Here is a 14,911-nt window from a genome sequence, read left to right as displayed (position 1 = left end):
AGGACAAGGAGAAGAAGAAGAGTTGGCAGTTTAATGAAAGAAACTTAGAGCGTGTATTTTCATATACATGATGGATCTGGCAGAATCTTATATTTGCCAGTTACTTTGTTATTTTATTTTTAAATGTTTTATTTATTTTTGAGAGAGAAAAAGCATGAGCAGGGGAGGGGTAGGAAGAGGGGGGACAGAGGATCCTAAGCAGGCACCACAGTGATAGCAGAGAGCATAATGCAGGGCTTGAAGCCATAAACACTGAGATCATAACCTGAGCTGAAGTCGGATGCTTAACTGACTGAGCCAGGCAGGTGCCCCTGTAACAGTTATTTTAAATGTTGAAGCTTGAACTTTTAGATAAAATAATATAACAGAAATTTCTGCTGTATGGTACTGAGCAATCTCCCCACTCCAGCCTTCTTTCTGTCCAGGGAGACATTGGGTCAAATTGTGGATTGGGCCTTTGAAACCTTCCTTCCCTCAGCCCTAGTCTCCCTCGCTTAGCTCTGTAAGGATTCCACTTGCTGGCAAATGAAATTATTCTGTGGTAAGAGGACTCTTGATTTGTGTATTAAAGTTACACCTCCACAGGTTGCTTTTAACGCCCAAGTCACTACTAAATTACCCATCTCCTCTTAGATTTCTGACTCAATGACCACAGAAAGAATATAGCTCTTAAATTCACCCAAACACACATGTTCAGAACTCATGGAATATTACGTGGTTGTTTACAAAAGACAAAAACCAGATTCTAGAGAGACTAGACCCGAGGAGTACACGAAAGGTCAAAGAACTTAAGGAATGACTGCATTTCACTAAGTCTAAGATGCACTCTTTTTTTCATTTTTGATCTCAGGAATTGAGCTGTATCTGACCACTGGCTACTGTTATGATGTAGTTCTAACTATCTGCATGCATGTGACTCTCATCATAGATGTTCACATTGTTGGCACTTCAGCTAATATGTGAATTGTTGGCCCTTCATGTGCTGAGTTTAAGTGCCCTTTAAAATGTCCTCCTCGTTGTGTTAGTTTGCTAAGGCTACCATAACAAAGTACCATCCCAGGGTTTTTCTTCTGTGTGTCCTAATCTCCTCTTATAAAGGCACCAGTCAGATTGGAGTAAGACCCATCCTAAGGGCCTCATTTTATCTTAATCACCTCTTTTTTTTCTATTTATTTTTTTTTAATTTACATCTAAGTTAATTAGCATATAGTGCAACGATTTCAGGAGTAGATTCCTTAATGCCCCTTACCCGTTGAGCCCATCCCCCCCCACAACCCCTCCAGCAACCCTCTGTTTGTTCTCCATATTTACGAGTCTCTTCTGTTTTGTCCCCCTCCCTGTTTTTATATTATTTTTGCTTCCCTTCCCTTATGTTCATCTGGTGTGTGTCTTAAAGTCCTCATATGAGTGAAGTCATATGATATTTGTCTTTCTCTGACTAATTTCGCTTAGCATAATACCCTCCAGTTCCATCCACCTAGTTGCAAACAGCAAGATTTCATTCTTTTTGCCTTAACCGCCTCTTTTAAGGCTCGATCTCCAAATGTAGTCACCTTCTGAGGTACCGAGGGTGAGGGCTTCAACACGTGAGTTTTGAGGGGCACATAATTCCCACAACACTGGGATGAAAAATTCTAAGATGTTAAAGCTCTATGCAGTGATTTGTGAGTTTTTCTTCCCTAGGGATAGATAAAATTATGAGACATGTTAGGATGAGTGGCATCTGTGCAGATTATTTACTTATTCCTTCCAGCAACCAACCCACCCTTATGTACTCTCTGATGCTTGTGGTAGGGTAGGAACCACAGACCCCACACCTCCCTGCCCCGTGGCTTCCTGGTGAGCTCTGCCACTGGGAGACCCAACAGGGAAACTGGAAGGTGGGAAAGGGGGATAAAGGACTTATTTTCTGTGTCAGTATTAATCCAATATCAGAGGCAGCTGTAGGTAGCCTCAGCCTCAAGATTCTTTAGGCAGTTCCAGAACCAGCCATAGAGCAGGCGCCTAGAGAAAAGACCACCCACGCTCACATCAGCCATGCGGTAGTGCCCAGAGGTTCAAGCACCAGCCACAAAGGGCCAAGCCCCCAGGTTTGGTGAACCCATCTCTTTTTATTCTCTACCACGGCAGCTGCTTACTGCAGTTTCCATATCGTGGGAACCTCAGCAGCCCCTTTTTATACTTTCGCCCTTCCAGCAGTTCCTGTATTAAATTGCTTCAATCAGAAATACCTGGTATGGTTCATCTTTCCCTGATTAATATAATGCCTTAGATTCGATGAGATAAAGTAACTCGAAAATATTTAAGTACACCTAGGGGCGACTGCGCGTCTCAGTTAGTTAAGCATCTGACTTTTGATTTTGGCTCAGGTCACGATCTCACAGTTCATGAGTTCAAGCCCTGCATGGGGCCGGGTGGTGGCAGTGGGGATCCTGCTTGGGATTCTCTTCCTCTCTCTCTCTGTTCCTCTCCCACTTGTGTGCTCTCTCTCCCTCAATCAAAACTAAATAAATAAACTTTTAAAAAAGTTTAAAAAGAAAATACTTAAGTACATCTAAATGTTCTGTTTATTTGTATGGTTTCTATAAACCACTTTATGTAGCTATTTTACCTCAATTATCCACTTCTTCAATTTGGAGTTTTAAAGTGTATTTTTCTGGGGGCGCCTGGGTGGCTCAGTCAGTTGAGCGTCTGACTTAGGCTCAAGTCATGATCTCACCGCCTGTGAGTTCAAGCCCCTTGTTGGGCTCTATGCTGACAGCTCAGAGCCTGGAGCCTGCTTCAGATTCTGTGTCACCCTCTCTCTCTGCCCCACCCCCACCCCTTGTGCTCTGTCTCTCTCTCTCAAAAATAAACATTAAAAATAAAAAAAAATAATAACAGTGTATTTTCTGTATACTTTTCAGTCTTTACAGATTCACCCTAACAGATTAATTGGCTTTATATTGTATTTGTAGCTTCTGATTCCCACATGTACTCAAAACTTTATCTATAAAAGGTAACCATACACAAAAGAATATATACACAGGTTTGCTAAGGGCAAAATGCACCTATATTTTGTAACTGTCTGTTGAAGGTACATTTTGATAGGAATGGGAGAGATAATTTTGAAAATGTTTGTGACAAAATATTTTAATGCATGTAAATTGTCCTGGATAAATTCAACTGTCACTGAGGATAAGAGAACTTCCTAGATTTGGTATTTCTCTCTCAGAAACTTCTTAACATGTGAGTTCTGGCTTTTTCTTTTTTCACTAGAAATGTCTAAATTTTATGTCTAGTACAAACAAGGCCTCTATACATCTCTATGACCTAAAATAAGCCACTCTCCAACTCTGACCTCAGTCATCCCATGAGATAAACAAGGGGTTGGACAAGATCAGTGATCCTGATCTTTAAATACCAAAGACACATTTCTCACCTGTCTCTCATAAACCCAATATTTAAACAATGTTTCTCCACCAACAAGACTGCATTTAAATTTGGACTTCCCAATATCTATCATTTGTATTAATTTTTTTAAAAATTTCATTTATTTTGAGAGACAGAAAGAAAGAAAGAAAGAGAGCAAGCAGGTGAGGGGCAGAGAGAGAGAGGGAGAGAGAGAGCCCCAAGCAGGCTCCACACTGACATCGTAGAGCCTGACACAGGGCTCAAACTCATAAACCATGAGATCATGACCTGAGCTGATATCAAGAGTCAGACACTTAACTGACTGAGCCACCCAGGCTCCCCCCAATATCTATTAATCACAGACATATATAACTTTCAATTGGATATTTTGATTTTCAAATTTCTTTTTCTAAATTTACTTCAATTTTTTAAAAATGTGGAACATCATTTGGTAGCCCCATTATTATGCTCATGAACCATCTCTAGGTGTTTCAGATTCAGGGCCACTGGTCTCAGTAGTCTTTTTGCGTTTATAGCCTAACCTCGGCACTCTGAGGTAAATTCCAAGGTGTGTGCCAAACATTCCCTTAACCAGAATCTTCATCCAAATGTACATCATGAGAACTGAAATAGAGTGGAACGAAATGGAATACGTTTGGCTCCTACAGGCTTACTTTATCAATCACTCTGTTAGAAAATAAAGCTGTTTTTAATCCCATAAGATTCAATCATGCTTATAAAGACCAAGTTTTGAGACTATATATTCAAAAATCACAGAGTTGAAAGGAGTCTCAGCTAATCAGTCCAACTGGATCCTTTGTTTCCAGTGGTCCTGCCCAATATTTGTCCAAATTATGCTTGAATAAATTAAACTGACAGGGAGAATCACGGTGCTGTGTAATTAAAAGCATTCAGACTTCCGTACCCTACATAGTTTTCCATTGCCTGAAACCAAAGACCCATCCACATCCTTTTCATATTCCATTACCGACACAGAGAAGGTAGTCATTAAACAATCTCCAATGCTGAAGGAAAACTCAGATCTACTCAGTGGCATTTACTGGATAGTTTTGCTTTTGTTCACCTGCATGAAAGGGAAACCATCACACCCTGTGTTTATCTGCACAGGCAAAGTTAAGGAGACAGTTAATGCAATCATCTGGATAATTCAGGTCAATGGGAAAATGCAGTCACTTCAGTGAAAGGGAGTTCAGGGTTATCTAAATGATGCAGATTGGCATTTGTTTTGGTTACATCGAAATAAACTGAAATACTTAATCTGTATATGCAATCTTCCTCCCATATGCCATGTCCATTAGAAAGAACATTTATGCTTCTTTTAGCTGGCTTTTCCTGGTTTGCAACTTATATTTTTAGAATGGATTTGTATCACCCATTATTCAAGTAATTATCAGTTTCTAGCAGATCTGTTGATTTTCTTAATTAAACTTAGCTAACAAATCATTAAAAAAAGAGAGAAAAATGCAACAGTGTTTCCCAGTCCAATTAAATAACTATTCCTTATTTTATTCTGTTGCCCCTAGACTGCAAAGTAAATTGTGCATAAAACAACACTTCTAATTTTACTACTGTCATCTTAGGCTCATGGTTCCAAGTTGCAAAGAAAAAAAATATCTTAGAACACTGTTATTTATTGAGAATAACATAACCAGCTTGTGTCTCAAGGCAGATGATAAAAGGAAACTATAAAAGAGAAGCAACTTTGGAAGTTTCACAAAAGGAAAATGCAGACTTTCAGAGACATCTCAAATTATTTTCTGGAGGTGAAATTTGTTAGAATGAATATGGGAATTTTTTTGCTCTCATCTTGCTGCCTCACTTATTTTTTGACTTGAAATTGAATACTGTGACACATAAAATAAATTGTCTCTCTCTTTTCAAACGTTTGTATATGACCAAATGCTATTTCCTGTCACAGTTTCCTAAACAATTAATTTTTTCCTTTGTAATATTTCTCAAGGAAATTTATTTTATTTGCTTTCACAGATAGCAATCTGATCTAGGCCTTTAATTCCTGAGCCAAGGACAATCGTAACAATCTCCACACTGGGGTCCCTGCCTCTACTCTCCTCCCGAATCTAGCACAGGACCAATGTGGGCAGTGATCTAGAGCAAAGACTCGAGCCAGGCCTGAGTTCCAATCTCAGCTCCAGCAGAGTGACCTCAGGCATGTTACTTTACCCTTCCACTCCTGTTTCTTATCTCGAAAATACCTAATTGATCCTGGAACTGTTTATACCCTGTTCTGCTCTGTAGTTCCTTCAGGCTTCCATATCAACTGACTTCTAGTGGGATCAGCCAGCAGGTGGCGTTAATGAGTGGAGGGTGAGAGGAAAGAAAAAGCCAGAATACTTCATGTCCTCCCTACCCCTCCTCAGACAGAGGGCCTTCCTTCTGCAATGGCCTTGCTTCCTCCACAGCTGCAGCTCTCTCATGATAAGCCTACTAAGATTACAACCTTGACCTTGACCCAGTGACCACCCCCCCCCCCCCCCCCCTCCGCCAAACTCTGGCCTCCTCTATCACTGCCTCCTTTTGTCATCCTTCCGGCCCAGATGTGATAGCAGCTTCCTGACGCAGTGAATCTAAGGTGTTTTAACCTCCCTTGTTAGCCTCCTATCAATTCCATCACCTGTGTATTAGGTGCCCTCTGTTTGAAATATTCAAGATAAGGTTTTCCCAGTCAGAACCAGTTAAACGCTGAGTGATCCAGTACCTTACAGTGTTATTGAAAGATTTAAATGAGCTGATATACAAAACAAAACAAAACAAAACAAAACAAAACACCACTGAGAACAGTACTTGGAACTTGATAAATATTAGTGATTATTAAATGTTGTTACATACTAGTGCTCCACTAAGAAATGGGAAATCCCCCGAGCTTTATTCTTATGAATGACACAACTGAGTTCACATTATACTAATACTCCGATTCCATAAACTTAGTTAGTTCACCTGTGGGAACTGAGAATCCAGAAATCCAGGATCCAGATCCTACTCCTCAATTTCTCAAGTCCCCAAAGGTGACTCACATATACTCATAAACAAGTTGATTCCTTCTTTTCGAAATGCATAATTTAGCACAAGACCTAGTATCCACAGTGTATTGGCTTCCTAAGGCTACCATGACAAAGTACAACAAACTGAGTTGTGTAACAGAACAGAAATTGATTCACTCAGAGTCCTGGGAGCTGGGAGTCTAAAATCAAGGAAATCAGCAGGCCCATGCTTCCTCTGAAGGCTCTAAGGAAGACTCTTTCGTTGCCTCTTCCTAGCTTCTGGTAGTTGCCAATAGCCCCCCGTGGCAATCCTTAGAATCCGTTGGCCTACAGACACCTCACTCCAGTTTCCTTGTGTATGTCTCCAAACCCCTCTCTGCTTACAAAGATACCAGTCATTGGTTGAGGGCCTCCCTACTCTTAACTTGATTATACCTACAATAACCCTATTTCCAAAGAAGGTCAACATTCAAAGGTACCTGGGGTTAGAACTTCAACATCTTTTTTTTTTTTTTTTAAATGTTTTTATTTATGTTTGAGAGAGAGAGAGAGAGAGAGAGAGAGAGAGCAGGGGAAGGACAGAGAGAGGGAGACACGGAAACATAAACAAGCTCCAGGCTGTCAGCACAGAGCTTGACGCAGGGCTCAAACCCACGAACTGTGAGATCATGACCTGAGCTGAAGTCAGATGCTTAACCGACTGAGCCACCCAGGTGCCCCAGGACTTCAGTATATCTTTCTGGGGAATATGATTCAACCCACAACACATATATGTTGCTCTAGACATACATCTTTCCTGTGTAATGCTAGTTAATTATTACAAAATGCCTGAAGTGTTATTATCCCCATTTTAGAAAGGGAGAAGCTGCCATTAGAGAAGTCAAGGGATCTAACCAAAGTGCAACATACAGTAATGTATTGCAAAATCAGAACCTAAAGTCAGGTTTTTTTGGAACTTAGACCACTCCTCTTCCAATTATACCATTTAACCCTTGAATTCAGAGAGAACACTGATCTTAGTACTTAATGAGGTTTAAGTTCCTGAGTATTCCACCAAACCCTATGTTGCATTTCCAGATTTAGCCAAGCAGCCATGTGAAGGCCTAGAAGATCAGTATGTTCTGTATGAGTCAGCTGTTGTTGCATAGCAACCATAACCTCATGCCCTAGATGCATGATGCCTCTGGGGTCAACTGATCAATGCAGATCTGCTCCCTGTGAGGTCACTCACATTTCTGGGTTTGGCTGGCTGTTGACTCAACTGATTCAGCCTGCCACTGTTCCACATGTCATTCATCCTTCCCCTGAGACCAAGAAGCTAGCTTGGACTTGTTTTCACGGTGATGGTAGAGGTGAAGAGAGAAGGCATGCCCCAATGTGCAACGCCAAGTCAAGCCTCTTCTGCCTCCGCTGGTTGCTCATATCCCTTTGGCCAAAGCAAGTTTCACGGCTGATCCCGGTGTCAAGGGGCAGGGCAGGGCATGCTGCTCATATCGAGAGGGAACTACAAAATAACATGACAACGGGCATAGATAGAGGGAAGGGGGAAGAACTGGAGCCCTCACTGCAACTTTCTTTGCCACCTTAGAGTAACTCTGGTGAGTGGTTTCCTTCTTCTAGCTAGCACAAGGACCACAGAGCCGCTGAATACCTGACGCTGACTCCTCTCCTCTTCACCAACGAGTGGTCTTCCTACAGTCCCTCAATAAATTTTCAAACTTCTTACAATTCTGTGGCTGCCTTTCACATAAGCCTTGAGCCTATTCAAAATGAAAGGGTCATCATTTCAGAAATACAGAAGTACTTGTAGAATGGAGAAACATATAAATTTTTTTACTGCAGCGGACGGAATCATTTACATTGAATCATATTTCTGTCTCTCCCCCAGTTCCAATATTCTTCTTCATATTTCAGCAGAAGGTTTAATTTTTCACTTTGACACTGTGATTCAACCTCCTCTTCAATAGCTTATATCTAAAGAAAGTGTATTTTAGAAATCTCAGCAACAGATTCTCTTTGTTCTTTAAAAACAAAATCGGACATTAACGGTATTTCAAGTGCATTCATATGCTGAGTTTTCCTCAGAAAACCTTTTTTTTCTAGATTTTACTCCATTGCATGTAGATTCATGATTGGTCCTCAATAAAAATTTGTTGAATAAATTAATGAATGAATTGACATATGCCTGAGCATCCATTATCTCAATCAATAACGTCCATACAGGAACGGTGATATTGCTTATGAAATTTGTAAACAAGATTATTTCCATCCCGAATGCAGCAACCACAAGGAACACATGGTTTAGAGGTGCCTGAGTGGCTCAGCTGGTTGAGCGTCCACCCTCGGCTCAGGTCACGATCTCACAGTTTGTGGGTTCGAGCCCCACATCAGGCTCTGTGCTGACCGCTTGGGAGCCTGAAGCCTGCTCTGGATTCTGTCTCTCCCTCTCTCTCTTCCCCTCCCTGACTCACCCTCTGTCTCTCTCTTTCAAAAGTAAACATTGAAAAATAATAAAAATTTTAAACATAGCAATGTATGGTTTAATGCTGTTAAGCTGGACTTGTCATTTCATCTCCTATTTGGCTCAGTACGAGAATGAGTTTTCAGCTCTTCTCCCACCCAGGAAGTTGCACCCCTAATCTCTTCCACTATCCCAGTATGGCAAAGAACACATGGATGGCCCAGAGCTACACCAGGACTAGTGTGGCAGGGTAGGCAGCCATCTTTTCAGAGTACTCTATAATGTACAATCTTTCTCATAATCATTCAATTACACATTTAGTTGACAAATATTTTTGACATCCTAATATTTGCCAACAACCATAGCTGCCAAGTCCAAGATGATAAGAAAAAAAATTGCTAAAGAAAAATTAAAGAAAAAGTAATAAAATCCAGTCCTATGCTCAAAGAGTTTATAAAGTCTACCGTAGGCATATGGTCATTAGTCAAATACTCACAAAGATAAAATATAAAATCGAACCTTGATAAATGTTTTGGGAGACGGCGACACTGTGATGTTGATGCATGCAACACAGTGGTGTGACCTAGTTACAGGGGTGTGAAGGCTAAGTAGGAATTAACCGGGGAAATCAAAGTGTGAGGGAAAGCGTGCTATGCCAAAGAAAAGCAAGTACAAAAACTGCTATGGGAAGAAGCAAAGCCTATTTATTAGAAGAACTAAAAGAGGACTGGTAGGGTTGATTGCAATCAGAGCTCAAATTTTCACACCTTCCGGTGGCCACGCCCTTCGATAGTTCCCTCCCACACTAATCCTAAACGTGGCTATGTGACTTGCTTGCCGTGGGAGTGCCGGTTCCAAGTTTGGGCCGCAAAGCACCTTGAACACTGCTGCTTGCTCTCTCAGACTGTCAACCTGCCAGGAAAACAACCTGAGCTAACCTGCTAGCGGGTGAGAGGCCACACCGAGCAGAGCTGCGTCATCCCAGCCGAGGCTCTTCAACCAGCTAGCCCTCTGATGACCTGAGCCACCGATGCAGATTAAGCAAGGACTGCATCAACCCAGCCCAGCTGAGAGCAGCAGAACCACCCAGCTGCCCTATGGACTGGTGAGAAATGCTAAATAGCTGCTGTTGTAAGACGCTACGTTCGGGGGTGGTCTGTTATGCGATCGGATTCAAGACTAACGTGGCCGGTACACAAAGCAAGGGGGAATGCTGGGCTAGACAAAGCAGGAAGAATAGGTTAGGAAACAATGTAGCGGTTCATATATCCACACAATAGTAAACAGTTGTATCTCAGCCAAACCAGCACATGTGCATCCTTCTTCCAGCAAGATCTCCAGGTTTCTTGCAGGGATCTGCACTTTCCCCACTCTGAGTCCATATGGTTTAGGTGGGGTAGAATCTAGGTAAAGTATGTCATCCAGCCTTTGGCCAATCAACATAATCTGATTCACCTAATCTGGGTAATTGGTTCAGAAGAGGACACATGACCCAAGCCAGTCCAATCAGAGGGAATCCCAGGGCCGTGGCTGAGACTGCCGGGGGCGGGAGGAAGGTTTTATCCACAGCACATAAGTTAGAGTCGCTGGCAGCAGTGTTGTGGCCAAGAGATCTCACCTGAGAGGAATCCACACAGAGGAAGCAAAGGTGGCGGAGAGAGAAAGCAGATCTTTATCAAATCTTTTATCGTCCTGAGCCTTGATTGTTGGATAGGGTTACCCAATAACATTTCCTTTTTTACTTAAGTCAGCTTGAATTAGGTCGCCTATTACTTACAATCAAAAGAGTCTAAACCCACATTAAGTACTTTTGTCTTTGGGGCGCCTGGGTGGCTCAGTCGGTTAAGCGGCCGACTTCAGCTCAGGTCATGATCTCACAGTCCGTGAGTTCGAGCCCTGCGTCGGGCTCTATGCTGACTGCTCAGAGCCTGAAGCCCATTTCAGATTCTGTGTCTCCCTCTCTCTCTGACCCTCCCCCGTTCATGCTCTGTCTCTCTCTGTCTCAAAAATAAAATAAACGTTAAAAAAATTTAAAAAAAAAAAAAAGTACTTTTGTCTTTATCCTAGGGACACCAGGAAGACCTTGAAGGGTTTTAAACGGGGTGGGGGAATGAATGAGTAAATTTGCACTTCAGAATAAATACCCTTTGGATGCTGTGTGGGAATAGATTAGAGAAGCTGGAGGCTGAGTGGTAGAGAAGCCTTCAGATGGTTTTTTTGTAGGAGTCCAGGTGAGAGCAGATGGCCACTTGGACTAAAGTCAGGTAAAAATAAGGCCCACTTTGAGCAATCACTTAACAGAAATAAAAACTGTACTGGAAGAAAGGAACTTTCCGGGCATACCAATTCTTCCTCTGTGCCTGTAAACCAAGGCACGTAGCCCATTCCTAGAGTCACAGAGGCCATGCTGCTGGCAATGCCTGTCACACACTGCTGGGTGGCCCCTGCTCACCTCCTGTCTCTCTAGTCTCACTTCTCCTCACACCTCCAACTCTGAATACGCTTCTTCTCTCACCTAACATTGGCAGAATCCCCCAGACTCTCCTCTTTGAATTTAAAGGCCTTCAGCATTACACGTGGCTCTTGACTGTCCATCCCTACCTTCTCCCTGGTTTCAGTGCCAGAGCTTTACATCTTTCTAATCAAAATTTTAGGTCGCGGTACCAAGACTAATTCTAGGTGATAATAGATTTAACTAAGAGCAAAAGCGGTTCATCAGAGCATTTTGGTAACAGTGAAAACTTCCACCAACAAGGAGATTGTTACATGAATATGGTAATGCGTAATGGTACATAAACTTTAAAGTGACCACGGTGAAGATATTGTAGGAAGATACAAATATTTGTGAAGCAACACATATTGTATGCCCAGTATATTTATATCTAGATAAAAACGTATGTAACACGTATAAGTGAATGTTCATGAAATGACAGTAGTTGCGTGGTAAGATGTTTGCATAAGGGAGACCGTTTGTCCCTCGGATTTCTAAACTTTCCCTGATCTTATTTCACTTTTTAGAACTTGCAAAAAAAGAGAAAGAAGTCATAATGCCATCTCATCCTCCAGTGAGTCCCACTGGCTGGTAATCTATCCAACTCCAGTTTTATAAAGATGTATTGAATTCATTTAGACATCACATTACACTTGCTGCTAATGCTGTGCCCACTTTATGGATGTAGGAAGCAGCATCCTGGGAGAGTAATGTTAATGGAAACGTTAGAAGGGTCCACAATCCCATATCTGCAGTTCTGAGATCCAAAAAGCTGTGAAAAAACTAAAAGTTTTTTGTAAGGCATTTGACGGCAAGACCTGACCTGAACGGACATGAGGCTACTTTTATCACTCGGTGTGAATATTCCTCAATTTCCTTGCAGCAAGATGAGTGTGTGTGTGATTAACAGGGTTCTTTCTAGTCTCTGATGTGTTGTACAATAGGCAGTATATGTACCGTATTACTTTCCTAAGATCCAAAAATTCTGATACACCTCTGGCCTCAGAGGTTTCCTATAGAAAATTGTGGAATGGATTCTTCTTCAGGTTCAACGGTGTAGAGATCATAATAATTCTCCTAATCATCATATGACTGCAGTCCCCGGAGCTAGTATTGCCACATACGTTACGTGCCAGATAACTTTCATGCTGACTCCTCGGTGCATTCTTCAGTCATTTCATCGGCACAGCAACACTACGCGGAAGCTTTTGTTATCTCAGCTCTGTAGCTGAAGGAAGCGATGCTCTGAGAGAAATAACCGGACCACAATCACACAGTGGCCAGCAGCGGGGTTGGCATTGGCGAGATTTCTATGGGCTACTTTAGCAATAAAGATTCCTCTGCTTCTCAAGTAATTCTGCTTCTAGGATTAATTGTACTTTCATCCCCACAACTCCTGGCTTAGGCAAACTCTGTTCCTGCCTCTGCTCTGTCCCGCAGCCCTGATTTAGACCAGGCAAGTGAGTCACCTCATACACTGGCCACTCTTTAAAGCGATCAATGTTGAATGTTTTGGTTCTTTCTGCTTTCCTGGGAAAGAAAAATATGCCTTACAAAGCAGTTTCCGCAAGTCAGACACACTGCTTGCCATACGGTATCGTCTTTCAGCTTCCCAACAGGGACTGAGATAGATTTTATTGTTTTAGTTTTCAGGGGAAGATACCAAAACTGACCATGCGGTGACCTCAAAGTTGTTCCAGACAGAACTATGTTTATTGAGTGACAACATCAAATAGGGCTGTGTTTATCAAAGTGTAATTTGTGAATGGACATCATCCAAATCACGGAGATCTCTAGTTCCCTCTCTAGACCAACCTAATCAAAATATCTAGAGGTAGAATCCCAGAATCTGCCCTTAAGAAACTTCCCCCATTGTTCTGACAATGGACAGTTGGAGCCTGGCCTGGAAGAATAGATGTGGCTTTGAAATGCAAGCACCCACCCAGCGTGCAAATCCAGACTCCATCATATACTAGCTGTGTGACCTTGGCTGAGTTTCTTCACCTCTCTGAGCCTCTGTTTCCTTAAATATAAGGTAGTGCTACTCGCCCTCCTTGCCTCATAAATTACAGAGAGTAAATAAGGTACCATATGTGATGTTTTTAGCATATGATAAGCTGGATATTTAATGGATGATACTGAAAAAGATGAGAATTAATACATAAAAGAATGAATGAACAGGGCTGCCTGGGTGGCTCAGCCGGCTAAGTGTCCATCTTCAACTCAGATCATGATCTCATGGTCCATGAGTTCAAGCCCCGCGTCGGGCTCTGTGCTGACAGCTTGGAGCCTGGAGCCTGCTTCAGGTTCTGTGTCTCCCTCTCTCTCTGCCCCTCCCTGACTCACGCTCTGTCTCTCTCTCAAAAATAAATAAACATTAAATATTTTTTTAAAAAAGAAGGAATGAACAAACTACAATCTGTTTCTTATGTCTTGTGTTCTTCTGTTTTGACTTTGCCTGAGTCTTTCCCTTTCCAAACTTCCCCCAATGTCTATCTGTTGACTTAACTTGGAGAAGTTCTACTTAGAGACTCATGATGTCTCTTGTACATTTAATGCTCCTGTATTTGAGCTTGGATCCTAGTTCACACAAAAACATCATCAAGTGTGATCAAAGAGGATGTCTGCAGGAGTTGATGGTGCAAGCCAGCTTTCTAAGCCCTGCTCATAGCAGTGGAGACACTCAAGAAAACTGTGAAGCTAGACCAACCCCAATCTCACCTGTTTATAATGTCATTTGGTGTTTAGAAAGGACCTTTGAGCGTAAAGTGGCCTTTTCATAACAACCGGATGCAAGCCCCTTATACTGAGGTAGCATGTGTTTTATGATGTCCTTGGTCATAAAAATGCCAAATTCTGGGCCCCAGGAAATTGTTTCGATAGCTGATTTTGACCATTTTTAAAGATTCTTTTGGCTATTTTTAGCAGTAGATAGTCTATTCCAAAATGCCTTATACTTAATTCATGCAGTAGAGAAATACTACACCCCATTCATTCATCTTTGTCATATAAAATGAGCTAGTAGTATGATCCCATTTTTCAGATAGGAGAATTGAGCTAGTGGCTCAAGACCAAATCCTCCATGAACCTACAGGCCCTTTATCCTTGGCTCCTGAACCATCCGTGCATATGTAAGCATTAGTGTTTTATTTGTTCGTTTTTTTAAGACAATTGACAATTTTATATTACTTAGAAATTTTTGGGGGTGCCTGGGTGGTTCAGTCCATTAAGTGTTTGACTTCGGCTCAGGTCATGATCTCACAGTCCGTGAGTTCGAGCCCCACGTCAGGCTGTGTGCTGACAGCTCGGAGCCTGGAACTTGCTTCGAATTCTCTGTCTTCCTCTCTCTCTGCCCCTCCCCTGTTCACGCTCTCTCTCTCTCTCTCTCTCTCTCACAAAAATAAATAAACATTAAAAAACATTTTTAAAAAATTTTAACTCATTTTTTAGAGTACAGATTTTTGCCAGGATACAATTTCATTCCTTTTATCACTGAAATGGTAAATGCTTCCACTTTCATGTTCAGAGTTTGGGGCTAAAATCCCC

The 14,911-nt window shown here is 41.9% G+C and overlaps 1 long non-coding RNA gene across 3 annotated transcripts in view; it reads right to left on the bottom strand.

Annotated features, from left to right (window-relative positions):
- The window catches only part of LOC132683015 (uncharacterized), a 261,651-nt gene that overhangs the window by 48,258 nt on the left and 198,482 nt on the right, over positions 1 to 14,911 (bottom strand). The window lies entirely within an intron of this gene.

The sequence above is a fragment of the Panthera onca genome, chromosome C2 (assembly GCF_046562875.1).
Source record: "Panthera onca isolate mPanOnc1 chromosome C2, mPanOnc1 haplotype 2, whole genome shotgun sequence".
Classification (NCBI taxonomy): Eukaryota; Metazoa; Chordata; class Mammalia; order Carnivora; family Felidae; genus Panthera; species Panthera onca.
This window is presented reverse-complemented; position numbering and strand designations above follow the sequence as displayed.